This window comes from Lactuca serriola, chromosome 1, assembly GCF_051521515.1.
Source record: "Lactuca serriola cultivar US96UC23 chromosome 1, Lser_US96UC23_V15, whole genome shotgun sequence".
Classification (NCBI taxonomy): Eukaryota; Viridiplantae; Streptophyta; class Magnoliopsida; order Asterales; family Asteraceae; genus Lactuca; species Lactuca serriola.
The window spans coordinates 63,076,806-63,089,112 of NC_136408.1; positions in this window are offsets into that span (position 1 = coordinate 63,076,806).

A 12,307-nucleotide genomic window follows, 5' to 3' on the forward strand; every position below is an offset into this window, starting at 1 on the left:
GTGATTTGCATTTTATTGTTATTATTTTATCCCATTATTTGTTGGTTTGACCACCAATCAAATTGGCGTCGTTGCCGAGATCTTTTCGCATAGGTACACCCTTACCAGTTCATTTGGAGATAGAGAAATATGCAAAACAAATAAGGAAGCAAGCCAGACTTTTAAAGAAACAACAACAATCTGGAGCTTCTTCATCAAATCCATTAACCACATCTTCACCAACATCCAAAAATTCTACCCCCACCATCTTCACGTTTACCCGAGTCTGAAACTTTTATTCCTACGCCTACCATCGGAGACAACCATGGAGGAAACCAAGATCCCCCAAATCCACCACCTAAACAAGCTTTTAGACAGTCGGCCACTCAAGATGTTACCCAAAAACCATTATGCATCAATTATCCTGCAACAATAAACTTTGAACTCAAATCCGGACTCATTCATTTGTTACTGTAACAACCCAAATTTTCCAAAGAAAATTTTCATTTTTAAAACAATCAAAACACTTCCATAAACCATAAAATCTCAATGACAAATGTTTTCAAATTCATAACATCAACATTTTATTTTAAATATCAGAGTGTCCCCATAAAAATGTGTGAGAGAGTGTGTGTCGTGCCATCAAGCCTTGCCCTTTCCCTTAGGCTCAGAAGTACCTGAAACAATTCAACAAATTGTAAGCTAATGCTTAGTGAGTTCCCCATAGCATACCCCACATAGTCCACATAATCACATATACCATATTAGCTATAAAAGCTACATAGACCACATAATCCATGCATACAACATACAGGGATGCCCTGGAAACCCTCTATCCTCCAAGGTCTTACACCTAAGTGCTTAGGGAACCCCCCCCCCCCCCGAGGTCTTTCATGCAAGTACTACACTTACAACTAGCATACCACATATCACATTACCATCTAGCCTGTCACATAACAAATAATGGGTCGGCCTTGGTGCCTTCGACCCATTGGTATGGTGACTGAGACTTTCCTCTCAGCTATAAGTCCCAACTTGTAGCTCCAACTCAACTGTCTACAACCATCATGTGATTAACTTGTCAAAATCCCGAAGTACCATAAATACCCTCAAAGTCAAACTTGGTAACCCTTGGTCAAAGTTAAGGTCAACAGTCTATGTTGACCCCAACTCGTCGAGTGCATCAAGCAACTCGTCGGGTTCCTTCAAGGTCCATAAAACTGAAATCTCGAGTCAACTCGCCGAGTTACCCGAAAAAATTGTCGAGTTCTTCAGTGTCCAAGGGTCGAAAACTCTAAACTGAAATCTCTAGACGGAAATCCCTAATCAGATCACTGAGATCACTCAGGATCCCTAAAATGGGTAAACCTTGCCCGACTCGTCGAGTTGGCTAAGAAACACGTCAATTCCCTTCATCCCATTTCATGTTCAGTCCTTTCGATTGGAATCCAAGGCTCCAAACTATAGATCCATTTCCCTAGGATGTAGTTACCACGTAAATTTGCCAACTTTACGTGCATGCAAGGCCTTAAGAGGCTAAAACACTCAAAACTGAGGTTTATATAAAGTTTAAGGCATGGAGAAGAGCTAAGATAGATAAAGTGAGCAACTCTATGTCCATGTAGGTCTAGAGGTGTCCAAATCTGAAACCTTATCCTCATGACAAGTTCAAATCCAAGAATGACACCATTATGCACCAAAAGTGACCATTTACTTCCATAAGATGAGATCTAAGCAAATAATGGTCAAGGTAGCAACTTTATACCTCAATATGGTTGCTAATACAGAGTAGATGTCGGATCCACTGTTTCTCTATTTACTCCACCTTCTTCAAGATTCAAAATCCTTCACAACTACACCAAAATCACTGTCCAAAGCTCTATCACACTCAAGAAGGTATAAGTCTCGAACTAGGGTTTCTCTAGGATGTAAGGATGATGAGAGAGGCTACAAACGAGCCATAAGTTCTTTAAATAGGGTACAAATCCCTGAAAATTAGGGTTTCCCTTTATAACGTCTACTCGTCGAGTTGGGCCTTCCAACTCGTCGAGTTGGACCTTCCAGCTCGTTGAGTAGATCCTACATCCCGCGTCCAAAAATGATTTCTACTCAATGAGTTGGAGCTCCCCAACTCGTCGAGTTGTAGTCTAAAACCCAAAAATAACTTAGAAAATCAAATGATACCTGGAATAGGTGTTACAAATCTCCGCCACTTGAACTAGACTTCGTCCTCGAAGTCTGCTGACGCAAAAAAAATCCGGGTAGTGACCTCGCATCTCCTCTTCCGGCTCCCCTATCCATTTGGATCCTCTTCGGTGTTGCCATTGTACCTTTACTAACTTCACCTCCTTGTTCTGAAGAACCTTGGTCTTCCTATCCAAAAATCGCAACGGGCCTCTCAATGTAGTTCAGGATCTCGTCCACCTGAATGTCATCCAAAGAAACAACCACGACCTCGTCTGTGACACACTTCTGAAGCTGGGACACATGGAAGGTGTTGTGTATCTGGCTAAGCTCGTCCGGCATATCCAAGCGATAGGCCACCTTTCCCACCCGGACAGTAATCCTGAATGGTCCAATATATCGGGGCCCTAGCTTGCCCCTCTTCCGGAACCTAATGACACCCTTCCATGGTGACACTTTCAGCAGGACGAAATGCCCCACCTGAAACACCATATCCGATCGGTGCCGGTCCGCATAGCTTTTCTGACGGCTTTGTGCAACTCGTAGCCTGTCATGCACCTTCTGAATCAACTCAGTAGTCTTGAGCACCACCTCGATGCTCACCATGACTCAGTTCCCTACCTCACCCCAACAAATAGGGGTCCTACACCTCCGACCATACAACATCTCAAACGGTGGTCGTTCGATACTAGCATGATAACAATTGTTGTATGAAAACTCTGCTAGTGGGAGGTATGTATTCGAACTCCCTCCAAAGTACAACATGCATGCCCGAAGCATATCCTCTAGTGTTTGGATCATCCTCTTACTCTGTCCGTCTGTCTAGGAGTGGTACGTTGTGTTGGAATGTAACTGAGTGCCTAGTTCCTCGTGGAACTTCTTCCAGAATCTAGATGTAAATCGGACATCTCGGTTAGAGACTACTGACACTGGCTCCCCGTGCCTAGCACCACCTCTCGCACATAAATATCCGCTAATTTCTCAGCGGAGATGCTTTTGGTGATCGGAATAAAGTGGGCACTCTTCGTCAGTCTATCCACAATAACCCATATGGCATCCACACCCCTGGATGTCCTTGGTAACTTCTTGATGAAGTCCATGGTGATCTCTTCCCACTTCCACATAATAATGGGTAACGGCTGAACCTTTTCGTAAGGTCTCTGATGTTAGGCCTTGACCTTCCTGCAGGTCAAGCACCGCTCCACAAACCATGCAATGTCCTGCTTCATGCAGGGCCACTAGTAACTCAACCTCAGATCCATGTACATCTTCGTGGCTCCCAGGTGAATAAAGAACTTGGATTTGTGTGACTCCTCCAAAATCTTCTGCCTCACACCCCCAGTTACCGGTACCCACACCTGGCCACACTGTGTCAGAAGACCTCAGTTATCCCGAACAAGGATACTGATCCCGAATCCGCTCTATCCTCCAATTCTCTTTCTTCACACTCTCGACCTGAGCTTGCTTGATCATATCCAACAATGGAGAGATCAATGTCATCCTCAAACAAACATCCCCGATTGTTGCACATGCCGCTTTGCGTCTCAAAGCATCGGCCACCACATTGGCCTTCCCTAGATGGTACAAGATCTTGCAATCATAGTCCTTCAGTACATCCAACCACCTCCTCTGCTGCATGTTCAGGTTATGCTGATCCATCCAATACTTCAAAATTTTGTGATCAGTGAAGATGGTGCACCAAACTCCATACAATTAGTGTCTCCAAATCTTGAGGGCGAACACCATTGCCCCTAATTACAGGTCGTGAGTAGGGTAGTTTGCCTCGTGAGGCTTCAACTGCCTCGAAGTGTACACGATAACATGTCATATCTGCTTCAGTACAACACCTAACCCTGTGATAGATGCATCACAATACACCACCAAATCATCCAACCCATCGGGTAGCACTAAAATCGGGGCCTCACATAACCTCTGTCTCAAGGTCTCAAAAGCTAACTGTTGATCCGGGCCCCATCGAAATGTCACATTTTTCTTGGTCAAGCGGGTCAAGGGCACCGCAATCTTGGAGAAATCTTGGATGAATCTCCGATATTACCCCACTAGACCCAAGAAGCTATGAATATCAGATGTGTTCTTCGGTACCTCCCACCGCATCACTGCCTCAACCTTGGCTGGATCAACCGAAATACCTCTTGGTTGATGATGTGCCCCAAAAAACTGCACATCTTGACCCCAAAAATCACATTTTGAGAACTTGGCATAAAGCCTTTCCATTCTTAGTGTCTCCAATACCACCTTCAGAGCTGCTCATGTTGCTCCTTGGTCTTAGAATAGACCAGGATATCATCAATGAAAACGATCACCAACCGATCCAGCATTAGTCTACACACCCTGCTCATGAGATCCATGAACGTTGTTGGGGCATTGGTGAGCCCGAATGGCATCATCACAAACTCATAGGGCCCGTATCGAGTCCTGAAAGTTGTCTTCGGTATATCCTCATCCCAAATCCTCATCTGATGGTACTCCGACCGAAGATCAATCTTGGAAAACCAAGACACACACTGCAGTTGATCGAACAAATCATCGATCCTCGGAAGTGGATAACGGTTCTTCACCGTTAGCTTGTTCAGATCTCGATAATCTATACACATCCTTTGTGACCCGTCTTTCTTTTTCACGAACATGATCAGTGCTCCCCACGTGGAACTACTTAGACGGCTAAACCCTCGGTCTAGGAGATCCTGAAGTTGCATTGATAGCTCCTGCATCTCGAGCGGAGCTACCCGGTACGGTGCCTTGGCTATCGGAGCGGCATTCGACACCAAATCAATGCAAAAATCCACTTGCCTCTATGGAGGCACTCCAGGTAACTCCTCGGGGAAGACATCCTAAAAATCTCGTACAACTGGAAAATTACCCAAATCTGTCGAGGCCTCAACCCTTGTATCCGAGATATATGCCAAAAATCCCGAACAAACCTGCTACAAAAGTCTCCTGGCCCTCGCAGCTGAACAGAGGGTTGACCCCTGCGAGTCCCTCTCTTCATGAATAACTAGATCTCCCCCACTTGGGGTTCGAACCCTCACTAGTTGGCGCTCGCAGTTGATCATGGCCTCATTGTATATAACTATATCTACAATGTTTATCTATGTAACCTCCGATACAAGGATGTTTATTGAAGGCCAAGAGGACACCATTTGTATGATTAGAGATGATATACATTTAGAAAATTCATGTTGAAGCAATCCTTGAATGATCAATGCAAATCAAACATGAATCAAATGGTTTTAACACAAGAACTTATATTTATGCCATAACCTTGAACACTCGATTTTTAAGGCCACCATCCTTGTGAATTCTATTGCTTAAAACCAAAATCACTAAGATAGGATACCTCAGGACCGAAATCTCCTACCTAGGATGTCTTAGAACCGAAAACACAAAGATCCAAGTCCATCATGGCGGAAAACTCCAAGGAAGGCCCACTAAGGCCGAAATCATATTAGCATGGAGTGTTAGGACGAAAATCACCAAGAGAATGGGGTGATTTCGGTCAAGCAAGAGTATTTTAAAGGGTTTACGGCTAAATAAAGGAGTTTCCAGTGGATTTTTTCATTGGTTTTCAGTAGGCATAAAGTTTGACCTCAAAAGATGATACTTCAGCTTTACATAATTTTACCCAGTACATACCATGCAACACACTCATTTACCTTTCAAATATCCATGAACTTACCCATCTACATCTTCCATAAAACCACATCCAGAGAATACTTCTTCCATTCATTCACCACCTTCTTTCATTATCTTCTTTCCTCCCACATTCATATTTCAAAACTCCTCTAAAGAACATTAGCCAAGATTTTCCAAGATTGTCATCATCAAAGTGGTCCTTAAAATTTTGGTAAGCAAATTCGTGAACCCCTAGTGATCCTACACATTATTATGTAAATTTCATCCTCTTTACACACATTATTATGTGTTGATATCCTTAGGGTAATATAAGCTTCAAGGGGTTCATGAAGCACATACTAGTGTTTTAGGCTCAAAATCTCTTCACAACACTTCACGCTACACACAAGAATCACTCAAGGTGAGCTTTATACCCCCATTTTGGAGTTTTACATGCTTTTAGAGGGGGGGGGGGGGAATACAAGTCAAAATATGTTTGTCTTATGAATATTTGCATGCTTCAACTTATTATTTGAATGTGGAGTAATATTTTCATAAGATGTGGTTAATACCATTTTGTTTACACAAAAATCGTGTTTTATGGGTTTGATGTACAAAGATAACCAAAAATATATCTCATTTTGTGTTAACAAACATCAACAGGAAAAATATGAGTTATACAAACTACAAAAATTTGGTGATTTTTCCTAAAAATAGTTCTTCTAGTAAAAATGTTTATATTTTAGCCACTATTGTTTTTGGTAGGTTAAAATCCAAGGATTTATGTTTTGGTAACATACATCAACATTAGACAAGATTACAACTTGATATTTGTATAAAGTTTATTGATGCGTGCAATTAGCTACACTAACTTCCTTACTAACTAAATTGCACCTAGGGAGTGTATCTAGACAAAATTATAGAATAGTTGGGTAAGTCGGGTGTCGGTCGCAGGGAACGGTATTGTCTAGTTAAATTATTTACTACTAAATTAACCTAATTATTAACGAGCTTAAAGGGGTTTTATCTGATTTTTCCAGATCAGACGAACTTAACTCAAATTCAAAAATTCAATCAGTAACTAAAAACACTATCATTTAGTTCGAATCCACTTCTTATTTATGGTTAACTAACAATTATGGATTATAAAGTTGGTTATTATTGTATTAGTAATTTAAGTCTAAATTTACCAATATTAAACTAATTCATGTAAAACTATGTATGGTCACACACAATCAAACACGGAATGAGTTGTAGATTATGAACTTACTATGTAAGATTAAGCAAACACAATTATGGTTATAATTCATGTTCTCTAGCACAGCCAATTTTATTTACTTCAATTACTTTCTAAGATTTTGGTCGATCCTAGCTCTAGCAAATCAATGTTCACTAAATCACTAGGTTTCAAGTTCATGTAATTCAATAATCACTAAGCTACACAGAACATGAATTCAAGCAACTAAAGAAACAAATATTAACATGTTAGGTAGTAATAATCAAACACAAGCAAATTACCAACTAATCAAATCCATTATCAATAAGTTAAACCATAAGTTAGAAGCTTCATCTAGCTAAACAAGAGTAGCTAGATTCAGCTGCTCATAGCAACAAATAAACAAAAACTTTTCATAATAGTAGTCATGATGAATGTACCAAACAAATAAGCTTATTATGTACTCTTCTCTTCTTGGTTGATAAAAGCCTCTTCCAAAACTTCTTCTCTCCTCCAAATCGTCTCTAGGTCTGCCTTCTGTCCACCAAAAGTCTCTCAAGTCGTAATAAACAAGGGTATTTATAATTTCCGATTTTTCCCTTTTCACGTCGTGACGTGATGTTTCACGACGTGGTTTGAGAGGAATCCTTATCGGGCAAGGATTTTGCTTCGCGCCACGTCGTGGCCTTCTAGTTCATGTCATGACTTTGGCAAGTTCCGTGGATTTCTTCAACTTTTGTACTCCAAGTCTCCAATGCTCCAAGTATTGTCAATTTTGTTCCTTTTCTTTGAAAATGCTTCACTTTGGCTGCAAATAACAATTTATCCTTATAAGTACCATTATTCTATGCAAATAACCAAAATATCAATAAAAATGTAAATAAATATTGCCTAAAAATATGTATAAATATGGAAATATCATTTATATAAATAGTTTACACAAAACTATACTTTTATAACATTTCAATGGTATAATCTTTTCACTATACAAGAAAAAGGGAGTCGTAGTTCACGTAAATCTATTAATGCTCTAGTGAGACATTCTCTTCACCGTACCTACCTAGCATACACTTTAAGTCCTACGTTATAACCAGAGTCTCTTAGAGGGAGACCGAGATAGTTATGTATAGATCTATATGGGATTGACAACCCCACACCTAAGCTATTCGCTACAGCTAGACGGACCAGTCTAGGGTGACAAATATCTACCGAATTCTGACGCCTGAAGAACGTCGTACAAGCATATCAGTCACATTAAACATAGCTATAATAACTCACATAGGGATTAACAATACTATCTTGGTTTATAGGAAGCTCACACTTCATTGTTTTTATAAAAATATATAACTACATACTACCTTTCAGTACACTATCATTTACATTTCTGGTCTTATGGTTTAAAACCATAGTTTATACATAACAATGTTGGATTACTGTCTAAGTTCATAACTATAATTGGTATGTACTTGACCCGACTCGGCATGTGTAATACAAGGTGTGGCCAATTTCTACTTATGTGTTACTATTCTCTCAAGTTTCCAAGGTTTGTGGTGATTTGTGATTCCACTTGAGGCTTCCACAGTATTGGGGCTAAGCTCTTAAAGCACTAAGGAAACAACCACAATAAAAAGGTATGTCATCTAACTAGTACTTTGTAGTATAAGAGCTTCATAATATGCTAGTTAGGATTAAAGCCTTGGAAAGTTCTTATTTGCATGTATGATAGAGAAAACAAAGATCCAAGGTTTATAGGGTTACATGTACACCATATGAGTGTTAAAATGCTCAAAACCCAACAGTGGTATCAGAGCATGGGTTTTTTTCTGTTATATTCATGCGAATGTTTGATTTTCAAAGTTGGAAAAAAAACATGAAGTGTGTCAAATTTTAAGTTAATTACTTGTTTTGTGAAAAACTAATTATTTGTAAAATTTGAATCATTTGCTATATGAGTTGAATTAGGTCAAATTTAGTAAAAGATAAAATGATATGATTATTTAATTAGTTTTAAAAGCTTGATCTAAATGTTTTAAGGAGTTACAAATTTTGTCATAAAATTTTGGAGTTCAAAAGTTTTTAAAGTTGTGATCTTAAGTGTTTTGAAACCTCCAGAAGTTATGGATATGAAAAGGTTTTAAAAAAATTGATTCAAATCTTTTATGGAGTTATAAAATTTGGTGTTAATGTTTTAAAGAATTCCATAACTTATTCTTAAGTTATGGAACATGAAAAGTTTCATCATAAAACAAGCATTTAACTCCATAACTTATGGATTACCAAAAGTTTTATGTTTCCTTGATTTATGAGTTAGTTTAGATTAATGGAAAAAAAATGTGTTTTAGTTGTTTTCAATCCTAATTAATCTAGAGGTAGTTCATGTGTTTTTGTAACTTGTCCTCAAGTTACATAAAAGGTCACATTTATGAATCTTAAAACTCATAGAAGTGCCATAGGTTACATAAAAAAATGAAGAGTCTTTTTCATTAAATAGTGTTATGACTCCATAACGTGTCCTCAAGTTATGGTTGTTTAAGAGTCACTTCTTTAAAAGTGTTATTAAAGAACAAGAGGTTACATAAAAAATGAAGAGTCTTCATTTTAATGAACCATTAAACTCATAAGTTATGAAATGAAAAGTTTTGAATAATTTCAAAAACTTGCCCTCAAGTTTTGGAATTTGTAAAGTTTTCACTTATGAATACTTTAAATCCAAGTTAAGCCCTTAGAATTTTAAAAGTTAAAATTCAACCCTTATACTTTATAATATTATAAGTTAATAATATTTATATATATATATATATATATATATATATATATATATATATATATATGTATAAGAGTAAAGTCGTCTTACTGTTGGGTAGCGTAGCATTTTTGATGTATTGTCCATTGGGCTCGGTTAATAGTCCAAGTTTTGTTACTCCGGTTTGGGCCTGTCCAACCGTGAGCTGATAGGGTTTAGTATAAATTAATGTGCTTGCATGCATATTAGGTTAACGATTGATAGAACAATTTAGAAGACGATAGCAATTACGATAGATCACAGATTTATTTCTTCATCGTTCCTGTAAACCCTAAATCCTCTAGAGTAGAAGTTCTTTATCGAGCTCTGCTGAGGATTGTTGATTAATCATTCGACACCTTTGATCCATTCTTGTGTTCTCGCTGTTTGCTCGTTTATTATTTTACCTGATTTAAAGATCTAATCGATCTTCAAGTTAGTTTTTAACTTATCGATTGGTATCAGAGCAGGAGGCTGTGTAAATCATACACTTCTTTTCTGTGAAAAGGTTTCGATTAGGGTTATTCCGCATTTACTGATATTTATTGAGCCGTCATCTCATAATTGACGTAACTCGATATTTATTGTTTTTCCCTAATTTGATATATTACAAGTCTGATCTTTGAACAGGTTATTCGATCAACTATGGACGAGTCGCAATCCAATCCTATTAATATTTCGAACAGCATTGGATCAACAACGAAGATTCCTATCCTGTACACCCATGATTATGAAGTCTGGGCGCATCACTTTGAAGATTATGTTATAGGATCTGAGGACAATGGATACCTCATCTGGGAAGCAATCGTTTCTGGACCCTTTTCTCATTCAGCAACTTCAAGGATTATTAAAACTCAAAAGGGGTATAATGATCTTCTGAAAGACGTTAAAGACATTGCTCAAGACGAAAAAGATAAATTTCAGTGCAATATCAAAGCGTTAAGATTAATCCGATTCGCTCTTCAATCTGATACTTTCAGGCTGGTGAGTTCATGCACAACCGCAAAAGAAATATGGGACAGGCTAAGAGAATTATACTCTACGGACGAAGATCTTGAACACTCCATTCAAACCCTACTCTTGTCCAAATTTGGTGAATTCACGCAGGGAGCCGAAGAAACCGTGACTCAAATGTTCGATCGCTTCAATCATCTTCTTAGCAAGATGATTAAACATGACATCGAAAGGAAGCTTATTGAGCAGAAGGTTACGTTTTTGAACGGCCTCAGATCTGAGTGGAGAGCAGTTGTGTCCACAGTTAAAGCACATGAGCAATTCAAATCCTACTCTTCGGCGAAACTGGTGGGCATCCTAAAATCTCAAGAAAAGATCGTGTTACAGGAGAAAAATGTGGTTTCTAGCCTGGGTTCGTTGGCCCTCCTGTCCAAAAGCAAAGCGGTGATGGAAGAAGAAGACCTCAACTTGGAGGACTACGACCTCACTTCTGAGGACTATGCTATGATGGTGTCAAACCCCAAGAGGTTTATCAAGAAGAGATTTCCCACCAACAAGAACCGAAATTGGCAGGGGAGTTATAGTTCTAAAAAGCTCAAAGATTAACCGAAGGCTGAAGAATCAAAGAAGGAACCGAAGGCTGAAGGAGATTCAGGAGTGAGCTGCTATTACTATGGAGGAAAGAACCACTATGCAAAAGACTGCGTCCTCAAGAAAATGGCAGAAAAGGATGATGAAAAGGATGAAGAAGATTTGTTGCAGAAAAAGCTGGATGAAATCAGGAAGAAGAAATCTACTGCTAACCCTTCTATGAATGCGTTAATTGTGCAGGGTTCGGTAGCTGATGATGAGTTCGGTGGCGTGGAGGTCTGGTCAACCGACTCTGAAGATGATGAAGTAAGGAAGCCTTCTCATGGAAAGGATTATGTGGCGAAAGAAGAGAGTAGTGGAGGAAGGTGCTTGATGGTGTCCGATGTATCTCAGATGAGGGGATACAACACAGATGGTGGGAATGAAGACACGAAGGAGCAACGGAATTTATGCTTTACAGCTAAACCGCTCAGGTGCAGTTCAACGAGCTTGATGAACTGATCAAGAAGGTACAATCCGTTTTTGTTTCATTCAAAGTCCCACAATGCTCATACGAAAAAGAATTAAAAAGTGTTAATTCAAGAATCTCTCATCTAGACAGTAGTTTAACTCAAACTCGGGTCACCAATTCTAACCTAACTGACCAATTAAGCAGGGTGTCTTCGAAGAGTGAGAAACGGCGGATGTGGATCGAACTGAAGGAGTCGGAGTTAATCAAAACAAAAGATGAAAATATTTATTTGCAAAGAGACAAGTTAAAGCTTTTAAAACAACGAAATGTTTTTTGTTTGATTGCTAAACGTCTTTACACTAATATTACTCAGCTTCATTTGGATTGTGAAATAGGACAAAAGATTCATCGCATGATTTTACCCTTCCTTGAGTTTAAGGAGGATGAAATTGATGCTGAAGCGTATAATTGTGAAAGTGTTATTTCATCTGAGGATGTTAATCCGACGTATATGTAT